The following is a 17,155-nucleotide window of genomic DNA, read 5'->3' as shown; positions in this document are numbered from 1 at the left end:
CCTCCGAGCCTGTCGCCTCCGAGCCCGTTGCCGCCGAGCCAGTCTCCGCCGAGCCCGTCGCTGCCGAGCCCGTCGCCGTCGAGCCAGTCGCCGCCGAGCCCGTCGCCTCCGATGGCGGCGCATCCAAGCGCGGCGCCTCCGTGAACTGGGCCTCTCTCTCGGCTGATGGACCACTTAACAAGATCGGCGAATGCTTACTGGCCAATGAGGAGTACGCGGACACCTACTCTGCTATGAGGCAAGTGTGTAGAAATTGGCGCTCAGGTTTGCCTGAGCCCGACGTGCACCTGGACGAATGGATAATGCTAGACCACGCCCTTCCACGCGTCGCTGAGTTCACCTTCCTCCAACTCGGCACATCACGCTACGTGACCATAGATCTATCGGAAGTTCATACAAGGTTCAAATTCCTCCATATCTATAGGGTTAATCTACCTTTTTATTTTCAATCTTAAACATCTTAGTGCTGAATGTTATCTTCATCAATATATTTTATATACTACTTCATCGGCTTTTGCCGTGGCGTCATCGTGCTTGCCCAGAAGAACCCGCCGCACAAGATACGGCTTCTGAACCCACTCACAAAGAAATCGAACACTATGTTTGAGGCGCAGATGCCATCTGTTTTTCTGGATTCAGTCGCTGTAATCAAATCCCCGACTATGGTCTTCGTTGGCGCACATTACCCGCCGGAAATTGGTTGGGTCGATGAGAGCACTCCAACTAAAGATATACATGAATATTGGGGAGAAGAAAGATTTTCGATGAAGAACCATTGTCTGCATTGCATTACCCCGTTAAATGGTGAACTCTATGCAGTAGCTGCGGACAATTTTGAGTCCGGAAGAATAGTGCGCACCAATGTACAGTTGCAGCAGCGCGCGAGCACTGTCAAGATGGAGACACTAATTTCATTTCCAGAACTTGGACATCACAAGTTCTACCTTGTGAATTCGGATGGTGATCTGCTGCTTGTGTTGTTGGTCAAACTGGCTTTGGCGGACAAACCATTGGTGTACCGTGTGGACACTCAAAGCCGCTCTCTCCATCCGGTCAGTAACATTGGCAGTAATGCCTTCTTCGTGAATTATATCCGGTGTATCTCCGTTGACACCAGAGTGCACCCGACACTTCGACCTGGCTGCATCTACTACACGGATTTGGGTTATATCAGAGAGTACTCTCATGATACAAAGGCCTGGGATGAGTGGCCACTAAGTGTGGATAGAATAGGAAACTACAATATGAGAAATGAACACAGGCCATACCGTTTGGAGGATGTATTGGCCGCACACTGCAGACGGAAGGAGTTCAATGAATATTTCCTTGGGGTAATGCACGAATGGAGGGACGAAGAAATATATGAGGAGGAATGAAGAACAAATTCATTCATCCTGGGGTATCCTAATCTTCTTGTTGTCCATACATTGTGTGCGTCTTGTATATTTTTCAGCTTAGTTTGTCGTGAACATTAACAACGTTATTGGCTGCTGTATGCAGTTTATGTATTATACTTAGTTTTCTAATTATGCTGTTGTGAATTTATCATATACTAGCTTCTAGATTTGCTACTAGATTTGCTGCCATATTGGGCAAAAAATGAGGGCCAAAAGGCAGAAATAATTGAAGAAAGACAGAAATAGAAGCTTCTCTAGATTTGATACTAATTTTGTGAAAAAGACAGAGAGAGAAAGAGGGGAAAAGGTGCTCTTAAAAATGCCAATTTGGGCCGAGAGAGACAAAACCCAGCTCCTGCTCACGTGCAACCAAACGCTTCTCGTCCTGTCCCACGCGGTCCCTTTCTACCAGCCCCACGCGACGCGGCCCCACACGACGCAGCTCCACAGACGATGCGGCGCAACACGTCAGCACAGAACGTCCAAATAAATGGATTCCTTCCGTCTGAGCTCCTTCTGCGGGTTTCAGACATAGGCTTGGGGAAAACTGAGGAAAAACTAAGGGGCTGGGGAAAACTGAGTACAACTAAGGACCCGAGGGCACAAAAATAGAAATCCCAAGATAGAAGACCTGTTTGACCAGTTGACCGGTGCCACCGTGTTCTCTAAGATTGATCTTAGGACTAGTTATCATCAGCTGAAGATCCGTGCAACGGATATCCCAAAGACTGCCTTCACCACCAGATATGGGTTGTATGAGTACAACGTCATGTCATTTGGATTAACCAATGCCCGTGCTTATTTCATGAACCTCATGAATAAGATCTTCATGAACTTTTTGGATTAGTTTGTCGTTGTCTTCATCGACGACATCCTTATCTACTCCAAATCCGAAGAAGAACATGAGCAACATTTGGAGGTTATCCTAGAAACCCTTAGACAGCACAAGTTGTATGCCAAGTTCAGCAAGTGCGAGTTTTGGTTAAAGGAAGTAGGATTCCTGGGACATATCTTGTCTGCAGGAGGAATTGCCGTAGATCCCGCCAAGATCAAAACAGTTGAAGAATGGAAAGCCCCAACCACTCAGACCTAGGTCCGCGCATTTCTTGGATTAGCGGGATATTACCGCAGATTTGTTGAAGGATTTTCAAGCATCGCAAGGCCGATGACACAACTGTTGAAGAAGGACAAGAAGTTTGAATGGACCAACAAATGCGAAGAGAGCTTTCAGCAGCTTAAAGCAAGACTAACCACAGCCCCAATCCTAATCATGCCGGACATCACCAAGCCATTCGATGTCTATTGTGATGCATCCAAGATTGGTCTTGGATGTGTGTTGATGCAAGACGGCAAGGTGATATCTTATCTATCTCGGTAACTGAAGCAGCATGAGCAGAATTATCCAACCCATGACCTCGAGTTTGCAGTCGTAGTTTTAGCCCTGAAAGTATGGCATCATTACCTCATGGGTAATCGATGCGAGATCTATTCGGATCACAAGAGCCGGAAGTATATTTTCACTCAGAAGGAGCTGAATATGAGGCAGAGAAGAAGGATAGAACTGATTAAGGATTATGACCTAGAAATTCACTACCACCCCGGCAAGGCCAATGTGGTAGCGGATGCTTTGAGTAGACAGCCGTGTCAGCTGAACTCCATGATAGCAGCAGAACAACCTAGCTTGTATGAAGAATTTGAGCAGTTTAGACTGGAGCTAGTTAGTGAAGGATACCTAGCAAGCATAGAGTTGCAACCTACTTTGATTAGCCAGATCAAAGAAGCCCAGAAGGGAAATGCTAGCATTGACGGAATCAAGAGCCAAATTGCTGCAGGAAAGGCACCGGGATTCACCGAAGATGAAGAAGGAGTGCTTTGGTACAACGGCCGTCTATGTGTGCCATCAGATTGAGAATTGAAGCAAGTCATCCTGAAGGAAGCCCATGACACCCTATACTCTATCCACCCCGGAGGTACCAAGATGTACCAAGATTTGAAGGAGCAATTTTGGTGGCATGGAATGAAGCGAGAAATCGGGAGCTACATAGCCAAGTGTGATATCTGTCAGAGAGTCAAGGCAGAACATCAACGACCCGCAGGACTGTTGCAACCTTTGCAGATTCCGGAATGGAAGTGGGACTCGGTAGGAATGGACTTTATCACTGGACTTCCCAAATCAAGCAAAGGAAATGATTCTATTTGGGTAGTGTCGACAGATTGACCAAGGTAGCCCATTTTATCCTTGTCAAAACCACCAATCAAGGCCCCAAGTTAGTTGAATTATATATCTCCATAATAGTCGCCCAGCACGGAACCCCGAAGTCAATAGTGTCAGATAGAGGATCCCAATTCACCTCAAGATTCTGGCAGAAAGTACATGAAGGACTAGGAACCCGGCTGAATTTCAGCACTGCATATCACCCGCAGACTGATGGACCGACTGAAAGAGTCAACCAGATACTCGAAGACATGTTGAGAGCCTGTGTACTGGAATATGGATCCAAGTGGGAAGACTGTCTGCCTTACGCCGAATTCTCATACAACAACAGCTATCAAGCCAGCTTACAGATGGCCCCCTTTGAAGCCTTGTACGGAAGAAAGTGCCGTACCCCTCTGAATTGGTCGGAAGTCGGAGAAAGCCAAGTCTTTGGACCAGATGTTCTCCGAGAAGCAGAAGAGAAGGTTCACAAGATCCGCGAGTACCTCAAGACAGCTCAATCAAGACAAAAGAGTTACGCCGACAAGAGACGCCGAGAAATGACTTTCGAGATCGGAGATTTTGTTTACCTCAAGGTGTCACCCCTCAAAGGAATGCAGAGATTCCAGCTAAAAGGAAAGCTTGCACCCCGATATGTCGGACCCTTCAAAATTCTGAGTCGCCGAGGAGAAGTATCTTACCAACTGGAACTACCAGAAGAAATGTCGGCTGTGCACAACGTGTTTCACATCTCACTACTCTGGAAGTGCTTGGAAGTGCCGGAGAAGACCGAAGTTTTCAAGAATATCGATCACAGATCGGTGGATATCAACACGGACTTGACGTATCGCGAAGTACCTATTCGCATCCTGGAAGAAGCTTACCGAACCACCCGCACCAGGAGTATCAAGTTCCTGAAGATTCAATGGAGCAACCACACCGAAGAAGAAGCCACTTGGGAGCGAGAAGAAGATATGAAGAAGGAATACCCAGATCTCTTTAGCACCTAGTTTTTTCTTTAAGATCTCGGGATGAGATCTTTTGTAAGGGGGAAGGGTTTGTAACATCCCAAAATTTCAATAAAGAAAGAATGAGAGTTTCCCAAATTGCAAAATTGAGAACCAACAAAAACTTTTTAATACCACAAGTGCTATGCATAGAACTCATATTTGATTATAGTGTTAATGTGCATTTGCCATGATGATTGCTTGTGTGTGAACCATGATGCTAAAACCCTAACCTATGATCTCATGATCAACCAATAAAGAAGGAAAAATAAAAGAATAAAAGAAATAGGAAAATCAAACCAACACTCACATATGGTTTATGCCATTTTTGCAAAACCTTAACCTAGACCCTTTTGGCTTGCACCATTGGTTGGAAATGGTTACTAAACACTTATTAATACTTTTGGAATCAAAGAAACTCAAATCAAATCAAATTTGAACTCAAAATGAGCTCACATGCACTAATGGTCAAAAGTGACAATTTTAGCCTGATGCCCTCTTTGAGCCCCTGTTTTGGAAAATTTTCAAACTAAACTTTGCCAACTCTTTGCACCTCATCCAAGAAAACATCAAGGTGAACAACTTTGCCCAAAACAACCCCTACAAACTCTTGCTCAAATTCAAATGGTGATCAAGCAAAGTTGCAACCATAAAGCAAAATTAAGATCATACACATTTTGAAATTTTGCAAACCAATTCAAATTTGACCACCACCACCGCCACTCTACTGCAAATATTATATGAATTCAACTCACCAAAATTCATCAAAAATTTACAAATTCTTTTCTTGCGGCCATTTCATCAAGCACCTTGTGTGCAAAATTCTGCCAAACCAACACACTCTAATAACCATCAGACCATGGCCTAAACCATCATGCTTTGCTCATCAAAACCACTCCCCTGTACTCTCTGAACCTTGCCAAGCACTAGAGACAACAAGTGGTACCCTTGATCATCACCAAAATTGACCAAACCATCCATGCCGTGGCATGGCATGGACATGCACAAGCTTCCCCTCTCTCTGGCCCTTTCCAACGTGCACCACCTTGTCATTCGTGTTCCTCTCACTCACCTGCACGCGCTAGACACGCTGCTCGATCGATTTGTGCACCAGACACGCCTGCACGAGCGTGCCCAGACGTGCACGCGCACGCCAGAGCGCGCACGGCGAGCGCCACAGACACGCACGGGCACGACGTTGCTCGGCCAACTCCGTTGACCCCCTACACTCTCCTTGCACCACCTGCTCCCCTACGTCACCAGCAACCGCCAGGACACGCCCATTGGCTCGCGCCGCGCCTGTAGACGACGACATCGACGAAGCCCTCCGCCGCGGTACTGCGAGCTCGCGTCATGCGCCCGTCCTCTCCTCTGCATGGTTTTCACCGCCGTCAAGCCCTACGTCCTCGCCGTGACGTCGCCAAGCCCTGAGCGTCGGTGCCAGTGCCTCTCAGCCACTGTAGCTGCGTCGCCGCAGCTGACCTCACTGCCAGACCACGGCCACCTTCCGCCGCTATAAAAGGAGCCATCCCCGCGCTCAACTCTTCACACAACCAGCTTCCCCTCTCTCTTCTCATCTCCTCGACCACCTCTCTTGCTCGATTAGCCACCGTAGCCATCCAATTTGGTCGCCAGAGCCGGCGGAGGTGCTGAGAAGCTTGCCGACGATTTTGGCCACCGTTGGAGACGCCACTGCTACCAGCTGCTTCTCCGTCGTTGACAACGCCGCCGCAGCACGTCGCCGACCATCGCCGCGCGGCCGGTGAGCCTACCACCCCCCACCATCGCCGCCAGTAGCTCCGCCTCTCGTCACCGTCGACGATGGACGTGGTCTGTAGGATCATCTTCTAATCGTGCGGCGCAGATAGGCCCTTACCGTTTCGCTCGTTATGATAGACTGACGAGTAGGCCCCGCTGTCAGGTGGCCCACCCGCGCCAGAAGCTGAGTTGGGCCAGCCCGTTTAACTCTCGCTATGCAGCCCACTTCCTTTCCCGCCTAAGCCCACAGTTCAAATTTGAATATTTTCGAATTTTCCAAATTGCTTACTGCATACTTTTGAAACTTAAATAGAATAAAATCCACCAAACCAAATTTGACCAATTTTATATATTTGGAAAGCTTATCAAATTATCTACACAACTCCACTTGTCTCAACCCTAGATTATTTGTAGAATTAATGTGACAAAAATAACAAGGCAGGGCCTTTTGCAACTTCAAACAATTATTAAAAATCAACCAAAAATGCTTTTGGGTTGATTCCAACTCTCAAAAATCACATTTCACATTGTCTAATAGAATATATAAAAATATGACATAGTTGTTTGTATGATCATGGTCTAGATTAGAAAATAGCTCTATGGCTATTTCTAGCCCATTTAAATGATTCAAAATTATTTATTAGGGATTTCTATTTTCGTGCCCCTGGTTCGTTAGTTGTACTCAGTTTTCCCCAGCCCCTTAGTTTTTCCACAGTTTTCCCCTCCCTCTAGTTTGAAACCCGTCGTAGACGCTCAGACGGGAGGGTTGCCGTCTGGTCAGAGGCCTTCACCGTTACCGGTGACGGCTAGGGAGCCGCGTTGGTGTTGAATTGACCGTTTCTTTCGAACTGTGTTGACTGTTAACTGGAGGAGCTCACCCAAAGCTTTCCAGTCCGCCCGAGACTGGAGGAGCTCACACACCGCCCCTCCGCCGCCACTCCGTCCTGCCCTCCTACCTTATGGCGTCGTCCACCGCCGAGCCGCCCCCGCCCCCACCACGACCCCCGGGAGGCGGAGAGGGCTCCGCCTCCACCAGATCTAGATCTACCCCTTTCGCGGAGTTTGTATGTCCATCTGGTGTGCCAACTGTTCGCGTCAGCCGCGGAGAAGATTGGGAATCGAAGGGATCTAACGCATGGATTCCATCTGGGTAAGCATCGTCTGCCTATGTGAATTAACAGTATGCAGTTTTTGAGCGCCAATCGTTGTTGCTCAACTAACTGCGTTGCTTTTCGAATAGGATTGATCTAGCGCTGGCTTTTCGGCTGGTGGTTAAGCTGGATAATAGCTTTACGCGTGATTCTAAACGCTATAAGAATGGGTTTTACTTCCCTGCGGTGGTTGCAACCACCATCTCGTTGAGGAATTTGAAAGCTAACATCTGCGCTTAGTACAGCTGGAGCTCTGACGACGCAGTTCATTTCGAATATTTGCACAACAAGGAGGGAAGATTTGTTCCACTAATTTCCGACGACGATCTGGGAATTCTTTTTGCTTTGAATGCTTCTTGCCGGTTCGGTCAAATTGGTATCCATGTGGACAGGGGCCGGGCATCATCTCTCTCTGGTGCTAGGGCAACATCAGGTGGTCGGGCATCATGTCTCTCTACTGCTGCTGCCTCTTCTAACAGTGTGCGCCGCGGCGCTCCTTGTAGGTCCACAACAGCACCATCTGTCCCCAGTGTTAGTGGTAGCCAGATCGTTCGTACGGTCGATGTGGAGGACGATGCAGACATTGAGGATCAGTCTCCTCAAGATGATGAGGATGAGTTGATGTTTCCTGAATTGGTAGATCGATGCGATGGTGCAATGGAGGATCAATACATGGAAGATATTGCTTTTGGTGCCAGATTTGATGACACTGATGATGAAGAGAAGAATGAGAATGATGACAGCCTCGTTTTAGCCGATTACGAAGGTGAAGACTTGCCAACAATTGAGTGGAACAGGGAGGATCCCCAGCTTGTAGAAGGCACCGTGTTTCAAACGATGATGGACTGCCGTAATGCAATTACTACATATCACATTCTCACTAAGAATAATTATGAGGTTATTAAAAGTGAGCCAGGTAGGTTCACAATTAAATGCCCATACCTAAGGTGTAGGTTTAGGCTGCATGCATCCACAATGCGCAGAAGCAGCTTGGTTCAGGTACTACGCCAACCAGTTGTGTATTTAGATCACGGTGTAAAATTTGTTATCTATTACTGACATCCCTTATTATTATGTTTCAGATAAAGAAGAATAAGGAGATCCATAGGTGTCCACCTCTAGGGGGAGAGCCAGAGCTGAAAACAAAGCTAGCGAAGACTAGGTGGTTGGCAGATGTAATCCCAGATTGGCTGAGAGAAAATCCTTCACTTGGTCCAACAGCACTCGTAAAAAAGGTGGTTGAGAAGTATAAAATGAAAGTACCTTACATGAGGATGTTCTATGCAAAGGAAATGGCTCTTGACAAGATCAATGGTCCATGGAATGAAAGCTTTCAGTTGCTTTACACTTTCAAAGCTGAAGTGGAGATGGCTAGTCCAGGCAGTGTTGTAGCGATAGACAAGCATACAGTTCCCTACAAATTGAAAAGCGGGAAGGTAATGAACAAGGAATGTTTTAGAAGGGCTTTTGTTTGTTTCAAAGCTTGCTGGAAAGGCTTTTTGGACGGTTGCAGGCCTTATTTGGCCGTGGATGCATCAGCTCTTCATGGCAGATTTAAAGGACAGCTAGTTGCTGCTACTGCAGTTGATGGACATAATTGGATGTTCCCTGTTGCTTATGGGGTTTTGGAGGTTGAGTCACAGGAAAGTTGGACTTGGTTTCTGCAGAATTTGCGCGACCTTATAGGTCATCCACCAGGACATGTTATCCACACAAACGCTTGCTAAGGTTTGGAGACTGCGGTAGAAGCAGTATTCCCTGGAGTGGAGCATAGGGAATGTATGCGACACTTGGTACAGAATTTTACAAAGAAATTCAAGGGTAAAGTTTTTACTGACAACCTATGGCCAGCTTCATACACATGCAGCTCTAGGAAGCATCTGTTTCATTTGGATGTGTTGTATAAACAAAAACCTGGGGTGAAGGAGTACTTGGATGAACATCATGGTAGGGTGTGGTCAAGAAGCCAATTCAATAAAATTGGCAAGGTAGACTATGTAACAAGTAACCTTGCGGAGAGTTTCAATTCAAAGGTCAAGTCATTGAAAGGGCTTATGCTGTGGCAAATATTTGATAAGATTAGGCAGATGATCGTGATAAAGATCAATCTGCGTCAAAGAATTGCATCCACAAATTATGTTGGCCATCTCATGCTCCCATCTTTGATTAAGTCTTTGCATGACAGGGCAAAACAATTGAGGATGCAATGCGTCAGAAAAGGAATGGAGGCTGAGGTAACCTACACTGACAAACAAAACAGGCAGTGGAGGTATCCAGTGAGTTTGGTTGATAGGACATGCCATTGTAGGGGATGGCAGATCCGTGGGATACCCTGCATACACGCATTGTTTTTCATGAGTGTTATAGGGGGTGAAGATGGTGAAGTTGATCAGTATGTGTCAGAGTATTTCTCTGTTGCCAAATTTAGGGCTGCATATGCTATGAATGTTCCTACCTTGTTGGGAAAAGACCAATGGATGAAAGTCGATCCATGCTTCAAACTGTACTCTCCAGTATTGACTAGACCGGCAGGTAGGCCGGGGAAGAATAGGATCAGAGCTAGTGCAGAGGGTGGTGCACCGATTCGAAAACGTAAGTGCAAACGTTGTGGAATCCCTGGACACATTGCTAGGCTTTGTAAAAATGGAGTTGACCCAGCTTTTGGAATGGAAGATCAAAGTGCGGGAGCAAAGAAATGCAGAGGAGAATGAAGCAGCAATTCAACTTGATATTGAAGCAGCAGTTCAACATGAGGAGATTGAAGCAGCAAATGCAGAGGAGATTGAAGCAGCAATTGAACATGAGGAGATTGAACCGATGGATCGAGAGCAGAGGGAACAGATGGATGTAGAGCTGCTTGAACCGATGGATCGAGAGCAGAGGGAACAGATGGATGTAGAATGGCTTCAACCGATGAGTCCAGAGGAGAGGGAACAGTATAATCGAGATTGCCTCCAAAGTTGTAAGGCCCTGATAGATGCTAACTTCGAAGAGCACATGGCAGAAGAAAAAGCACAAGCTTCGCAGAAGAAGAAGAACAAGAAAGAGGGCAAAAGGAAGGTAGACACCGGTAATATCCCTGGTAGGGTTACCCGGAGTAAGGTGGTGGCCCCGGCGAGTCACACCAGGAGCAAGAGAAAGATTTTATTCTGAACAACTAATTTGAATTTGTATGAACAATTTGTATTAGGGTTCCCTTTGTATTGGGGATCCCTTTGTGTTGAACAATTTGTATTGGGGTTCCCTTTGTATTGGGGATGCCTTTGTGTTGAACAATTTGAATTTGTATGAACAATTTGAATTTGTATGAACAATTTGTATTGGGGTTCCCTTTGTATTGGGGATCCCTTTGTGTTGAACAATTTTTATTGGGGTTCCCTTTGTATTGGGGATGCCTTTGTGTTGAACAATTTGAATTTGTATGAACAATTTGTATTGGGGTTCCCTTTGTATTGGGGATCCCTTTGTGTTCAACAATTTAAATTTGTATGAACAATTTGTATGCCACATTTAAGCCACATTTATCATTTTCTCTAGGGTTTAGGGTTTTAGGGTTCAATTCAAAATAATTCAAAACATGGTGGAACCTTCCCATGGAGCCTTGTTATGTTACCTACAACCTAGAGAAATAATAATGGAAAAGGAAATATAGAGATATGAAGTTTTTATGCCAAAAGCTTCAAAACCACTTCCTAGTCCATGAGCTACTAGATATGAAGATGCAGGGCTTTCTTCTCAATACACCTCCCAAATACCCACTATGCTTACAAACTTTGTCCAAATGAGTCCAAATTCGTCACACTTGTGTATCTTTGAATTGCAAACAATATCTAGTCGGCCAAAAGGTAATATATTGTTCAAATAACATAATTTTACAATTTTTATGCCAAAAGCTTCAATTTCCCTTAGTCCCTTTATTATTTGGGTGCCCCTGTTTTACTTAGTGTTACTCAGTTTTCCCCCTCCGGGCCCACTTGTTTTACTCAGTCCTACTCAGTTTTGCCCTTCCGATAAACATTTCCTCACTTTTCCCCCTCTTAGTTCTACTCAGTTTTCCTAACTTGTACTCACTGGCTGATCTCTGATTGGTCGAGATGTATGTCACACGGATCTTGGTTGGTTGAAAGCTCAACGAACGCTTGCACCGTTCGATCATTTATGATCGGACGGCCTGTATATCTCTCTCTACCACGATGGACGCATACGGAGACAACAGCAGAGCACATACCTACCAACCCTTGCCGTGCGCATATTCCAGTCGCATCTTCCTCTCTCGTATTTCCTCTCTTACTCCGGCGGTCGCGGCAGCGCGGATCTAACCATGCTTGCGGCGGCGCGGATCTAACCGTGCGTGCGGCGGCGCGGATTTAACCGTGCGTGCGGTGGCGTGTGGCGGCGCGGATCTAACCGTGCGTGCGGCGGCGCAGATCTAACCGTGCGTGCGGCGGCGTGCGCCCGCGCGGATCTAACCGTGCGTGCGGTGGCGTGCAGCGGCGCGGATCTAACCGTGCGTGCGCCGTGGATCTAAGAGTGTCGGTGAGGATCTAACCGTCAGAAATAGTTGAAATGTCTCTCTCTGTCTCACTTTCGATTCTCTTCTCAGATCTGTTGAATGATGAAGAACACCAAGACGGCGGCCGTGCCGACAGTGGTCATCGATGCCACGAACATTGAAGCCATCGCCTACAACATCGCTCCGACGGCGCAGACCCAGCCTTCAATGTCGGAGCCTGTTGATGTCACACTTTCGGTGCCGAGAGTGCGAATCGATGCCAAGACGATTGAAGCCATCGTCTACAACCGCGCTGCCAAGCCGCCGATCCAGCCCTCCGCAGATCCGTCGCTGATGAAGTACACCAAGACAGCGGCGGTTCCGACACTGGTCATCGATGCCATGAACATTGAAGCCATCGACGATAACATCGCTTCAACGGCGGATGGCGCAGATGACCACCCCTCAGCCGCCCGTCGTCCCGGCCTTTCTTGCCCATCGCTGCGTGGCCGTGTTCGACGCCGCAAATTGGGATAAATTATGATAAATTTGTATTTTTCAATTTCCAATTGGGATAAAATTGTTCGAACTACTACCTCCGTCTCAAAAAAAAGCTTCTCCACGTTCTTGATCTGTCCATGTACATCCGTATGTATGATTTGAATTCTATCCCAACTTGATTGGGAAGATATTGATATGTATTTGATCCGGAGGCTGGTACATGCTTTCACTTTTGGGATCCCTTCACTTTTATAAAATGTTCATGCATGCTAAAATTATCGTGCGCATTACTTAGCACAAGTAGGAAATTGTACGCCAAAATACAGTGCTTAGAGCCACAACAAAATATAGTGGTTAGAGCCATCTACTGAATAACAATTCTATACTAAAAAGTCTACCAGAACAACATAACTGCTAGGACAGGGATGACACCTAATAAAACTGCACAGATGAATCTACTTTTCTCCTCTCCCATCACTTTAAGTTCATGTTCTAGATTTTCTACCACTTGATCAAATACGGCAAGATCTGTCTCAACTCTCAACTTCTCCTTGCGAATAAGCTCTAAATTCTTCTTTTCTTCCTCCACAATACGCTTCAGCTCGAATATCATCAGGTTTTTACGGGCCAATTCATCACCTAAATTGGCCACCTTCTCCTCCAAATCCATCCTCTGGCTACACCACTGGGTTGATTCAACTTGGTATGCAATGTACCATGGATCATCGGCTTGCCTGGCTAACTGTAACAATAATGGAAAAAAGAACAACTGAAATCACTCCAACAGGCCATGGCGGCACTTCAAATTCAACGGTAGTACAGAGAGCTGAAGCTAGATACCTGCACTTCCGACGAGGTAGGAGAAGTAGAATGTGGCCACGACATGATTGAATCCCCACCCTCGCCGGTGTACCCGCTACGACCAGACATTGAGGACTATTTCGTACCTGCAAACTCCAATAAATTACGGGAACCGAATCGATTAAGGGGCGGGGGAGGCAGAAGCGGAGGTCTTACCAAGCTATACCAATTGGTGCGCGGAACAAATCCCGGTCGTCGTGGGCGGCGGATCTGCTTGCGGCGGACTTTCCTGCGGTGGGTACAATGCGTGCGGACGAAACAAGTGATGGAGCCGTGGTTGACGTGCAGCGCCGCAGTCCGTCCGACGCCGCCGGGGGACAGAGCCGGCGGCGCGACGAGGCGCCGGCGACGGCTGCTCCGTCTGACGGTGGGGAACGAGCTGCCAGCGGTTCTCCGGTCTAGCTTAAGAATAATTAATTAGCAAACTTGTTGCTTCTCTCTATGATATTCTCTAAAGACATATATCAGAGCGGCAATATGTGTCTTTTCCTGAAAAATAGACGACCCCACTGGTCATTGGCTGCGCAGGCCCCACAGAGCGGCAATATATGATTTTCTCTAAATAAATAGACGACCCCACTGGTCATTGGCTGCGGCAGCCCCACAGAGCGGCAATATGTGTCTTTTCCTGAAAAATAGACGACCCCACTGGTCATTGGCTGCGGAGGCCCCACAGAGCGGCAATATATGATTTTCTCTAAATAAATAGATGACCCCACTGGTCATTGGCTGCGGCAGCCCCACAGAGCGGCAATATATGACTTTTCCTGAAAAATATACGACCCCACTGGTCATTGGCTGCGGAGGCCCCACAGAGCGGCAATATATGAGTTTCTCTAAATAAATAGACGACCCCACTGGTCATTGGCTGCGGCAGCCCCACAGAGCGGCAATATATGTCTTTTCCTGAAAAATATACGACCCCACTGGTCATTGGCTGCGGCAGCCCTATAGAGCGGCCCCATTTGTCATTGGCAGCACCGCGTATAAAATCATGAAATAAAACAGCCCACACGTCAGCGATAGATGGATGGCTGCTCCGACGTGTCTCCTGACCCTACCCGTCAGCACGAGACGGTCAGGGAGGAGCTGCCCCTGTGCGGCCCCATCCGGTCAGACTAACGGTCAAGGCCTCTGACCTGACGGCTACCGGCCGTTCCAGCACTTGTGCGTGTTTCAAACTAGAGGAGGGGAAAACTGAGGAAAAACTAAGGGACTGGGGAAAACTGAGTACAACTAACGAACCAATATGAGGTAGTCACATTGGTCAAATGAATCTCATATTAAATTATTTGACGACATTAAATCATTATAATGTTAGTATTAAATTGTATGAGGTGTAGCACCTCATTTAAATCATTTTCCCAAATGATGATTATGAAGAAGTTGACCTTGGTCAACCTAGGTCATATATTATTAGTTGAGGAGATGAAATCTTAACAAGATTCAATGAGAGGAAATTATTTCTCCAAAGAATTAAATAGAAACCCTAATTAATATTTGTAATGAGAGGAAATTATTTTTTCTTAAAAAGAAAACAAAGTCAACCAACATAATAATAATGTTGTGATGCTAGCCTAGCTTGTGTGACTCATGTGTGTGCTTAGTCTAGCTTTTAAGTTTTTGTTTGGTGATTGTGTACATCGTATTCGTTTTTAGACGCTAGTACCGAGGAGTATCAAGAGGAGGAGGAGGTCTACTTCCAAGGAGAGGAAGACCACTTTGATCAATACACCAACCAAGGCAAGCTAATATTCTTGCAAAGTGCAAAGCTCTACCAGAGCAAGGCACCCCACATTTTACTTTATGCCTAATGAGCCCATCCCAAGTTTTTACTTACAAGATTTTACTTACAAGCTTTATTGCTTTTGTTTTATCAAAGTACTTTTTGATTCATGATTCACTTGGTCTAGAGTAGAACAAGATCATCAAAGTTAGCCTAGGGCAATCCAAGCTAGTTAGCACCCCTCATGACTAGTGTCTAGTGCTAAACAAATAAAACTGACTACTCTAGATGGGAACATTGTGAAATGAAATGACTTTGAAGGATTTGAAGGTGAATATGACTTGAATGACATAAATGACTTGATGAATTTGATAAAAACTGATGGTTGGGTTCGGATGCGATACCATTCCAATTTATAAGTACCCCCACAATACCTGATTATGGGTAGGGCTTAACTGGAAGTTTATATATCTTAGTATGGGTTCCCTCTAAACAAGCGTCATAGGGGTTATGCCGAGGCTGCCTCCGTTGAATGTGAAATGATGTGAAATGACGTGAATGAGGTGAATTGTCCGGCCCAAGCCCTGTGCAGTTCCCAGGCTGACGGTTTGTCTTCACTGGGAGGCCAAGCTCATGGGGAGAGGTGCCTATACTAGGGTATGTAAGTGAAAGGTTAGGGTTGATGATCTGCGTACTGAGTTACGATTATTCAGGGTTATCCCTGACGGATGTAATCCAATGTTGTGGCACAAGTGTGCAACCTCTGCAGAGTGTAAATCTATTCGAATAGCCGTGTCCACGGTTACGGACGATTGGAAAGGCCATACTGTTCCGTCGTCAGATCTTTTCTTGAAAAGGAAGGTTGAATTGAAATGGTGACTTGAATTTGAAACACAATTGAGTTGTGGGAATGACACTAATGTTCCCACTTGAGTTAGTTATCATAAGAAGAGTATTTTATGAAATGCTTATGAACTAAAATTGGCTTTATGCAAATAAACCTAGAGCTTAGCATCCCCTTAATAAAATTGATAGCAATTACAATAGTATTAGTTTGTGAGTACTTTAAAAGTACTCACGGCTGTGTCCCTGGCTATTCAAATGGCCAGAATATGAAGAGGAGCAGCAGTACGAAGATGATGGCCAGCGGGACGTCTACAACAACTAGGAGTTCGCCTAACGTCAAGCGTTGGCATGTGGAACTAGATAGTCCACTACTATTACGCTTCCGCTACTGGTGTTGTTCGTTGATCAATAGATCAACTATTTGTGTAATATTGGATCATGTGATCCCCTTTTGTAAGACAATGATGGTTTGTAATGAATGATGACTTATGATATCCACTATTATGTCTCGCAACAACAATCTTCCTGGGATTGCGATGTATGGTATAATAGGCATCTGGACTTAAAAATCCGGGTGTTGACAGCTGGCTTGATAACTGTTGTTGTACGAGAATTCTGCGTAAGGCAGGCAGTCTTCCCACTTAGATCCATATTCCAGCACACAGGCTCTCAACATGTCTTCGAGTATCTGGTTGACCCTTTCAGTCTGTCCATCAGTCTGCGGGTGATATGTTGTGCTGAAATTCAGCCGGGTTACTTTCTGCCAGAATCTTGAGGTGAATTGGGATCCTCTATCTGACACAATTGACTTCGGGGTTCCGTGCAGGGTGACTATCCTTGACATATACAGCTCAGCTAGCTTGGGGCCTTGATAGGTGGTCTTTACGGGGATGAAATGGGCTACCTTGGTTAATCTATCGACCACTACCCAAATAGAATCATTTCCTTTACTCGATTTGGGCAGTCCAGTGATGAAGTCCATTCCTACCGAATCCCACTTCCATTCGGGAATCTGTAATGGTTGCAGCAATCATGCGGGTCGTTGATGTTCTGCTTTGACTCTCTAACAGATATCACACTTGGCTATGTAGCTTCCAATTTCTCTCTTCATTCCATGCCACCAAAATTATTCCTTCAAATCTTGATACATCTTGGTTCCTCCGGGATGAATGGAGTAAAGGGTATCATGAGCTTCCTTCAATATGACTTGCTTCAATTCTGA

This window comes from Lolium perenne, chromosome 3 (genome assembly GCF_019359855.2).
Source record: "Lolium perenne isolate Kyuss_39 chromosome 3, Kyuss_2.0, whole genome shotgun sequence".
NCBI classification, from domain to species: Eukaryota; Viridiplantae; Streptophyta; class Magnoliopsida; order Poales; family Poaceae; genus Lolium; species Lolium perenne.
Note: the sequence above shows the minus strand (reverse complement) of the source record.